Source organism: Chlorocebus sabaeus, chromosome 19, assembly GCF_047675955.1.
Source record: "Chlorocebus sabaeus isolate Y175 chromosome 19, mChlSab1.0.hap1, whole genome shotgun sequence".
NCBI lineage: Eukaryota > Metazoa > Chordata > Mammalia > Primates > Cercopithecidae > Chlorocebus > Chlorocebus sabaeus.
Genome location: NC_132922.1, coordinates 20462931 through 20473180, shown reverse-complemented (window position 1 = coordinate 20473180; position 10250 = coordinate 20462931).

The window sequence follows — 10250 nt, the reverse complement described above, 5'->3', positions numbered from 1 at the left end:
GCCGGACGGGGAGGGGCACCAGGAGGAACGGGGTGGGCGCTTGGCGTCTCCCGCGCCCAGACTTGGCCGCGGGCGCCCCCTGGTGGCCGCGGAGAGCCTAGGCGCTAGAGGCCGAGGGTGCTGGAGAGGGGCGGAACCGGGATCGCAGCAGGAGGGCGGGAAGTCAGAGGGAGGAGGTTCTCGCAGCCAGCGGGCTGTTCCGGCGGCGGACGCGTCAGCGGGGCAGACGGGAAAATACTTGAAAAGGGCGACCTGGGGGAGCAGAGACACGATCAGAGCCCGAGAAGGGCAGGAGCAAGGGATGTCTAAAGGACCTGGTGGCAGGCCCTTATTCTGCGGTAGCCCCACTGACCCACGGGGTGGCCAGGGCCAAGTCACGTCCCTCTCTTACCCGGTCCTCCCTGTCTCGACCCCACTAAACAGCAGGAGGCAGAAAACCAGAGACTGGCATGGGAAGCCGACGGGGGAGATGGAGGGGCAGGAGAAAGGGGCTGGGGGGCAAGGCAAGATGAAGCAGGCAGGGACCCAGTGCCTCAGTGGGACTTGAGAGGCTGGGTCACTTCCCACATCTGTGAAATGGGCACCATAGGCCGGGCGCGGTGGCTAACACCTGTAATCCCAGCACTTTGGGAGGCCGAGGTAGGCAGATCACCTGAGGTCGGGAGTTTGAGACCAGCCTGATCAACATGGAGAAACCCCCATCTCTACTAAAAATACAAAATTAGCCGGGTGTGGTGGTGCACGCCTCTAATCCCAGCTATTCAGAAGGCTGAAGCAAGAGAATCGCTTGAACCCGGGAGGCGGAGTTGCGGCGCCATTGAACTCCAGCCTGGGCAACAAGAGTGAAACTCCGTCTCAACATACATACATACATACGTACATACATACATACACATATACATACATACATAAGGACCGTGTAAAATCAACCCTGCCTCACCCCCAGCAAATAACTCAAATGTCTACTGGAATGTGGAAGTCCCACTACTGTCCTAACTACTAACTACTGTCCCACTACTGTCCTAACTACTAACTACTGTCCTAACTCCTAACTACTGTCCTAACTACTGACTACTGTCCCACTACTGTCCTTTTCTCCAAGGGTTGGGGCTGCTGGGAGCTGGCTCAATCTGAAACCTGAGCCTTTAAAAATTGTATGGTGGGCCGGGTGCGGTGGCTCACGCCCGTATTCCCAGCACTTGGGGAGGCCAAGGTGGGTGGATCACGGGATCAGGAGATTGAGACCATCCTGACTAATAAGGCGAAACCCCGTCTCTACGAAAAATACAAAAAATTAGCCGGGTATGGTGGGGGGCACCTGTAGTCCCAGCTACTCGGGAGGCTGAGGCATGAACCTGGGAGGTGGAGCTTGCAGTGAGCTGAGTTTGTGCCACTGCACTTCAGCCCGGGAAACAGAGCGAGACTGTCTCAAAAACAACAACAACAACAACAAAAATTGTATGGTGATATAAGGGCAAGGGTCAGATGAGCCACAACTTCTTTTTTCTCCAGAAAAATTGAAATAATTTTACAGTGAACACCTGTATGAACACTGATATGGGATGACCAAGATGCTCCTGAAGAAGCGTGAGATGGGAGATATAAGACAGCCCCCGATATCAGCCTAAAGACAGACAAATGGAACATGAAATAGGCCAGAAACTGACCCACACATCTAAAGATGGTGTACATCAGAGGAAGCACTGTGTTTGTGGAGATAGAAGGAGGCAGTATCATGGACTGTTTGGTAAATTGTGCTAAGAAATTCAATTAGCCATTAGGAAAAGAAATGAAATTAGACCCCTATTACATACACATCATATACAAAATATGAATTCCATATAGATTAAAGACATAAATAAGAAAAGTAAAAGTTTAAACATCAAAAAATTATTTATGTATTTGTTTATTTTTGATACAGGGTCTCTCTCTGTCGTCCAGGCTGGAGTGCAGTGGTGCCATCTCAGTTCATTGCAACCTCCACCTCCCAGGGTCAAGGGATTCTCCCTCCTCACCGCCAAAGTAGCTGAGACCACAGGGGTGTGCCACCATACCCAGCTAATTCTTTTTTTTTTTTTTTGTAGAGACAGGGTTTCGCCATGTTGCCCAGTCTGGTCTCGAACTCCTGGACTCAAGGGATCTGCCTGCCTCAGCCTCCCAAAGTGCTGGGATTATAGGCATTAGCCACTGCACGTAGCTGGATTCTCTGTTCTGTTCCATTGGTCTACAGTAGTCTCCTCTTACCTGAGGTTTTAGTTACCTTCAGCCAACCAAGGTCCAAAAAAATATTAAATGGAAAATTCCAGAAATAAACAATTCATAAGTTTTAAATTGCATGCCATTCTGAATAGCGTGATGAAATCTCTTGCCCTTCCTCTCCATCCCACTCTGGATGTGAATCTTCCCCACGTTGTAAATGTTACCACCTGTTAGTCACTTATAGGCCTCAGAGTTATCAGATTGAAGAAACAGTATGTGTTCAGCACTACCTGAGGTTTCGGGCATCCACTGAGGATCTTGGAACATATCGCCCAAGGATAAGGGATCACTACTTGGATACGTTACTAACCTTTTTTGTTTTTTGTTTTTTGAGATGGCGTCTCGCTCTGTTGCCCAAGGCTAGAGTGCAATAGCACGATCTCGGCTCAATGCAACCTCTGCCTCCTGGGTTCAAGCGATTCTCCTGCCTCAGCCTCCCGAGTAGCTGGGACTACAGGCGCCCGCCACCACACCCAGCTAATTTTTATATTTTTAATAGAGACGGGGTTTCATCATGTTGACCAGGATGGTCTCGATCTCTTGACCTCGTGATCCACCCGCCTCGGCCTCCCAAAGAGCTGGGATTACAGGCATGAGCCACCGCGCCTGGCCACTAATGTTCTCTCATACGTATGAAATCACCCTTCATAAGCTACAAAATGCACCCTGGAACCCCCGTGGTGCCTGTGGAGAGGCTTGCTTCTCCAATTATGTGACTGTTCCAGCCCATCTGTCAGCCCCAACAACAGGGTTGCAAGGATGCACCCTGTAATCAGCCAGGTCTTTGGCTCCATGTTCTGCCTGCCCCATCCCCACTTTCTCCCTACCCCTCACCCCACGGACCTAGTCATCCCTCAACATACACACTCCAACCAGATGCAGGTCCTTGTTCACGCTTGTCCGCCACCTAGAACACAGTTCTGCTTCCCCACTAATATCTACATCCTAGCTTTCCATCAGTGGGAGCCGGAGCCCCCTTGCAAACTTGGTGGGTAACCAGTTCCCTGTGGTGTGTTCTTCCATGGGGTAACCCCTAGTTATCCCAGAAGGGACAAGAACTGGAGGATGTCATCCCAGTGTGGGTGGGTGTAGCTCAGCCCAGCCAGGGGCCTTCTGCTGCCTCGGGGGTGAGGAGGGTTAGTGGGTGGGTAAAGAAACAGTGAAGATTGGAGCCAGTGCTGGCGGGGGGCAGGGTGCAGTGTAAACCCAGGAAGTGAGGCAGCCAAGGATGGGAGATTGACTGCAAGGAGATGAGTGGCCTTGAGGCCCTGCCTAGGAGTGGAGTGTCTGAGGAGGAGGGGACTAGAGGACCCCAGAAGGGATGGAAGGGATGCCAGCTAAGAGACAAGCAGGCCACCCTGCTCCCAGGGATGGACAACAGGACGCTCAGCCCTGTGGGCTCTCCCTGGAGTAGCCTAACCCACAGATCCAAGCTCCCAAGAGAGGGTGGGGAGCTAGAGAGGAAAGGGCTGTCACTCTCTCGCCATGGGCCTCTGGGCAAGCCACTTCCATTTTCTTTCTTTTTTTTTTTTTTTTTTTGAGACGGAGTCTCGCTCTGTCGCCCAGGCTGGAGTGCAGTGGCATGATCCCGGCTCACTGCAAGCTCCACCTCCCGGGTTCACACCATTCTCCTGCCTCAGCCTCCCGAGTAGCTGGGACTACAGGCGCCCGCCATCACGCCCAGCTAGTTTTTTGTATTTTTAGTAGAGACGGGGTTTCACTGTGTGAGCCGGGATGGGATGGTCTCGATCTCCTGACCTCGTGATCCGCCCGCCTCGGCCTCCCAAAGTGCTGGGATTACAGGCATGAGCCACCACACCCGGCGACCCACTTCCATTTTCTTGGCCTTCGTCCCCAGTTGTAAAATGGGAGCCTGGACTAAATGACTTGGGAGGGCCTTTCATCAGACATGCTGTGATTCCAAGTAGCTTGTTTCTTGGGATGCAAGGTTTCCTGGCCCTGGGCTGGGCAGAGACCTGCATGGAGAAGGCCCCAATTCCTCTGTCTTTCCTTACTCTGTAAAGTTGCTGGGGACCTAGGAAGAAATACAGCTATTAATGAAAGTGTGAGGCATGGATTATGTTGGCTCAGCGGTGGAAGCGGGTGGTGATGAGGATGAAATGTTTTAAAATGTTTTAAAACCAGGAATGGGGTGTATGATAAGGTCAGTGAATTTTGTGAACCTGAGCCCTCTGCTTCTCTTCCTTTGCTGTGAAATGAGTTATTTGGTCACACACCAGGCTGTGCAAATGCCATACAAATGGATGAGGCATTCCATGAGTACACAGATGGTGATGCTGGCAGAAGGATGAAGGGCAGGGAAGGCAAATCCACATCTAGAATATGTGTCTGTCCAGTGAGCATGAACCTGGGCCCCACTAATGAGGAAGAGGCCAAGGTAATCAAGCTGCCACCAGGTGGCAGGCTGGTCCCTGGGGAATGTGGCCACATGGGGCCCAGTGGCTTCATTTTGTACAAAAAGGGCCTTGAAGAAGACAATGCCTAACTCACCGGAATGTGTCACCATCAGTGGGGGCTTCAGCCCAGTGGCAACAGGGACAGCCAGGCCTGAGGTGGTGGTATTTTTAGAACATGGAGGTCCCTAAGATCCCTTTACCTTATGGACATGAGCTCCAGCACATAAAATAAGTTGTCTTCAAAGATCTTAAAGTGTCCCTTGATTGCTTAGTTCCATCTGCCACCTCCCTCCACTCACCCAGATGCTCAGAGGGTCGACGACTCACTCAAGATCACACAGGGCAGATGCAAAGTAGCTGCAGCATAATTGTGGCATGGGCTACAAAGTGGAGGGATTCCTGCTCCTTCCTTGGGCCCAGCTCTCAGGGACAGGGTGAGTGTCATGCCCACAAAGGGATATCAAAGGTCTTCTCGGTGCTAGGCACTGGGCATGGAGCAGTGACCGTAACCAGCAATGGTTTCTGCCCTTGAGAACAGATAGAAAACCATAACCACATATACAAGCAAGATCATTTCGGGCCACAGTAGGTGCCACAGGAATGAGATAAAATAGCATCAGAGAGGTGCTGGTGGCCAGAGGCCACTTCAGCCTCATTACTAGGGAAGGGAGACCCCTCTAAGAGCTGGTGTGTGGGCTGGCACCTGAATGGCAAGAATATTCAAGAGAAGGAACAGAGAATGCAAGTCAAAACAGTTGATACCAGCTGGGTACAGTGGGTCACACCTGTAATCCCAGCACTTTGGGAGGCCAAGGTGGGAAGATCACTTGAGGCCAAGAGTTCAAGACCAGCCTGGGCAACATAGTGAGACCCCCATCTCTAAAAAAAAACCCACAAAAAATTAAAAAAAAAAACCAAAAACAGCCAATAGCTTCACTGTGTTCCAGGTACTCTTCAATGTTCTTTTTATGAATTAGCTCATTTAATCTCATTCCAATCATATGAGGTAGTAAGATTATCACTGCCACTTTGCAGATGGGAAATTGAGGCAGAGGTCAAGTAACTTTGCTAAGTTATAGAACCAGGACCCAAACCCAGGTAGTCTGGTTCCAGAGTTGGTGGGCCCACCCCTATGCCATTCTGCTCTGAGAGGTCACTGGCGTGGGAACAAGCTTGCCTATGGAATCTGGACTCTATTTTAGCTCTATTTGGGGTGGAAATGGCAACCCATCCTTCCCAAGGGAAGTCTCCAGGCCCCTGCCAGCTAGCGCCAAAGCCATAGCAGGGGCCCCCAGCACCCCTCCGGCCCTCCCCTCCCCTCTGGGGGAGTCCTGAGGTCCCAGCTCCCTGCCCCCTGCCTCTGTGCTCACAGCTATCTGGGCCACATCATTCTAAAGGGATTTGGCTCTTGGAGACAACTGGAGACTGGTGAGAAAGGGCTTAGGGATTAGACAGTGATACCCAGGAAGGTAAAGGACTTAATCAGGGGTTCAAGTGTGGGAAGTGGGGTGGGGAGAGGATTTTGTTTCTTTGCAAAGCAAGGCTGGACTGCGGAAGTGAGGAGGAAATGGGGCTCAGGGGAGGAGCCAGACAGGCTGAGTTTCTCACTCTCTGATGTGCCTTCAGAAGCAATACAATAGTAATAATAATCCCTCACCTGTGTGCGCCCACCTCTTCCCCAGCCATTACTTCACTTGCAATTTTCACAGCGATGGGATTAGTTCTCTCACCAGATCACAGACACCCAGAGGAGGCAGGTGACTTGAGGCGGCTGCAAGCCCCACAGGGCTGGGCTGGGAGGAGGGGAGGAGGCTGGGGCCAGGGCTTTTCTGCATGGCTGCCTGCAGGCACAAGGGCTTTCCAGAGAGTTCGTGCTGCCCTGGCCCCGTGGAAGTGGAGTGTTCCACAAATATTTGTTGAAGGGTTTAAAAGACTGTCCTTTCCAACTCTCAAATCACAGAGCCAATCTCTTTGCCACCCCCTTCCCCCTGGCACCACAGATTCTGAGGCCAGGGCACGCAGGAGGCCTCTGATCTCAAGGCCAGTGCCCTCATTTTAGTGAGGAAACAACCAAGGTCTAGAAGGCACGGGCCAGCAGCCCTGAGGAGACCCCCAAATGTGCGCCTTGCGGAATAGTCACGGCAGCACATTAAGCAAGGACATGGTCTCCAGTTCACACACCGGACTCCCAGTCCAGTGCTCCTTTCTGTGTGCAGAGCTTCCCCCCAAGAAGAATCTGAAGCACAGGGCTCTGTCAGCACTAGGACTGCCACCCCAACGCTTGTCCTAGGTCTCTGAGTGCCACCAGCCTTCTTTAAGTTGTTCACACTCTGTGTTCCCCTAACCAAAGTCGCCAGCAAGAAATATCCATCACAGATGGCTCTCCCCTCCAGCCTGCCTGACCCGGGAGACCTGGTTCTTCCTATTGGGCCACGCTGCTCCCTGATAGTTGCCACTACAATGCAAAATAGTCCACACCAAGGCCAGGAAAGGGGACATCTGGTTGGCAGAGGGTAGCTCAGGGAGAAGCTCCTGGAAGCAGTATTTGGTCAGAGTCTTGAGGGCTGGGGAAGACCTGGCAGGAGGATACAGGACACAGCAGCAACTCTCACAGAAGCGGAGTGCAGAGGTGTGTCTAAAGGACAGTGGGAAGCTTCTCAGACTGAAATAAAGTGTGTGGAGGGGGCAAGTGGCCCTTGGTGCCACAGGGAACGCTGGGATGGGGTGGGGGTAGGCCTCAGATTCAGATCAGTGGGATTGAGTTGACTCAGGAAGCAACCAGGGAGCCATTGAAGATTCTTGAGCAGGGGTGCAACATACCTAGCAGGAAGAACTGTAGGGCAGGGATTAGGGGATGGAGAAAAAGTGGGGATGGGAGGGAGGGACTCTCTCTCGGTAGCCAGCTCCAAGGACTTCACCAGATTATTTATTAGGTTTTTTGTTTTGTTTTGTTTTGTTTTGTTTTTTGAGACATGTTGCCCAGAGTGGACTGCAGTGGCGCAATCTCGGCTCACTGCAGCCTCTGCCTCCTGGGTTCAAACAATTCTTCTGCCTCAACATCCCAAGTAGCTGGGATTACAGGTGCCCGCCACCAGGCCCAGTTAATTTTTGTATTTTTAGTAGAGACGGCGTTTCACCATGTTGGCCAGGCTGGTCTCAAGCTCCTGAACTCAGGTAATCCACCTGCCTTGACCTCCCAAAGTTCTGGGATTACAGGCATGAGCCACTGAGCCCAGTTAGTTGGTTTTGTTTTGTTTTGTTTTTTTTTTTCAGACAGAGTCTTGCTTTGTCACCTAGGCTGGAATGCAATGGTGCGATCTTGGGTCACTGCAGCCTCCACTTCCTGGGTTCAAGCGATTCTCCTGCCTCAGCCTCCCAAGTAGCTGGGACTACAGGTGTGCGCCACCATGCCCAGCTAATTTTTTTTTTTTTTTTTTTTTGGTATGTTTAGTAGATACAGGGCTCACCATGTTGGCCAGACTCGTCTTGAGCTCCAGACCTCAGGTGATCTGCCCACCTCGGCCTCCCAAAGTGCTGGGATTACAGGCGTGAGCCACCCAGCCTGGGCCTATTTAGGATTTATATGATCACATTAACTAGCTGTTTTACGGTGGGCCGGAGGTAGGTTAAGTCTCAGTGGAGGAAGAAGAAAGAGGCAGCTGTTGAACCTGGGAGGCACAGGCCTGGGGAAGGGTTCTTTACTGAGGCTTTTATTTGGGTAACTTCAGATGCGGGGAGGGCTGTATCCTGTTGGGTGAAAGTGATCGTGTACTTTCCTGGGTAACTTCTGCAGGCAGTTCCCAGGCCCGTCCACACCTTGGACTGGGAACATTCGGCCTAGAAACCACAAACTTGGGTTTAAGTCCCAACTCTGCACATGTCCACCTATGACCACCTCTCCCTCAGGCTCCTCAATAAGTCACCTGACCTGCCTACCTTACAGAATTGTCCCATGCTTAAGTGACAAGCTAGATCTGAAGGTACCTTGTGAACTGTGAACTGTAAGTTGCTGAACCAATATAAAAGGCTGTGTTTCTTTTCTTGTCTTTTTTTTTTTTTTTTTTAGAGGGAGTCTTGCTCTGTCACATGAGACTAGAGTGCAATGGCATGATCTCAGCTCACTGCATCCTCTGCCTCCCGGGTTCAAGCAGTTCTCCCACCTCAGCCTCCTGAGTAGCTGGGACTACAGATGCACACCACTACACCTGGCTAATTGTTGTATTTTTAGTAGAGATGGGGTTTCACCATGTTGGCCAGGCTAGTCTTGAACTCCTGACCTCAAGTGATCTGCCTGCCTTGGCCTCCCAAAGTACTGGGATTATAGGCATGAGCCACCGCTCCTGACCAAGATGGTGTTCTTCTATAACAGTTTCCTTTGAGTAGGCTCTACCCTGGAAAGAACATCCTGGCCCTGGAAGGGTCTTATATAAAGATCTTAGCCATATATCCAGTAAGGAAGGCAGCCCTGTTCTGCCCCAGGCCAGAAGCCAGTGAGACTAACTAGGGCAGAATTGCCTGAAAACTCTCTGCAAAGGTGGGCATTGGGGGCCTCAACCCTCACTCTGCACCCTGCAGCAGACCTCTATGGTGGGGGCCACACCAAGGGCAGAGCAAAGTCCTTAAATGTCTTTAACAGGCCTGGTGCCTTTGCCTCCGGGTAAGGAGAGAGACTGGGGACATTCTGCTTTCTCTCTCCCAGAGACTTGAGTGTTGAGGGAACCGAGGCATGGCTCTGGGAGATGAGATGCCCACAGACTCCTGGGCCTAGCTCTGCATTAATTCCAGGCCATAAGGGGAGGGCACAGCTAAGCACTTTCCATGTGCCAGGCAATGGGCACTCCACATCTGTCATGCCACTAACAACTTTGGATAAGCCATGCCTTGTCTGGGCCTCAGTTTCCCAAGCTGTTAAATGAGGTAAGTTGCATGATCCCTGAATGATCTATGTTTCTCTCTCCCTCCCAGGGTTCTGCCAGCACTAGGATCTGTGGCTCTATTGGAGCATTTCATTCATTCATTCATTCATTCATTCATTCAGGAAACATTTATTAATAATCCCTGTAGGCCGGGCACGGTGGCTCACATTTGTAATCCCAGCACTTTGAGAGGCCGAGGTGGGAGGATCACTTGAGGTCAGGAGTTCGAGACCAGCCTGGCCAACACGGTGAAACCCCGTCTCTACTAAAAATACAAAAATTAGCCTGGCATGGTGGTGTGCACCTGTAATCCCAACTTGGGAGGCCGAGGCAGGAGAATAGCTTGAAACCGGAAGGCGGAGGTTGCAGTGAGCCCAGGTCGTGCCACTGCACTCCAGCCTGGGTGACAGAGCGAGTTTCCGTTTCAAAAAAACAAAAACAAAAACAGAACCATCCCTGTGTGCAGGATGCTGTGCAGTCCTGCACTCTGGGAGCCTGGTTAGAAGAGCTCATTAGATAGCACCTTTCAATCCCTCCTTGTTCAGAGGCCCAGAGAGCTCAGGTGCCTCACCCAAGGTCACACTATGAGCTAAGAGTAAATTTGGAACTAAAACTGAGACTCCCTGCCCTTCTGATGCCCACTGGCCTCAGTCCCGGT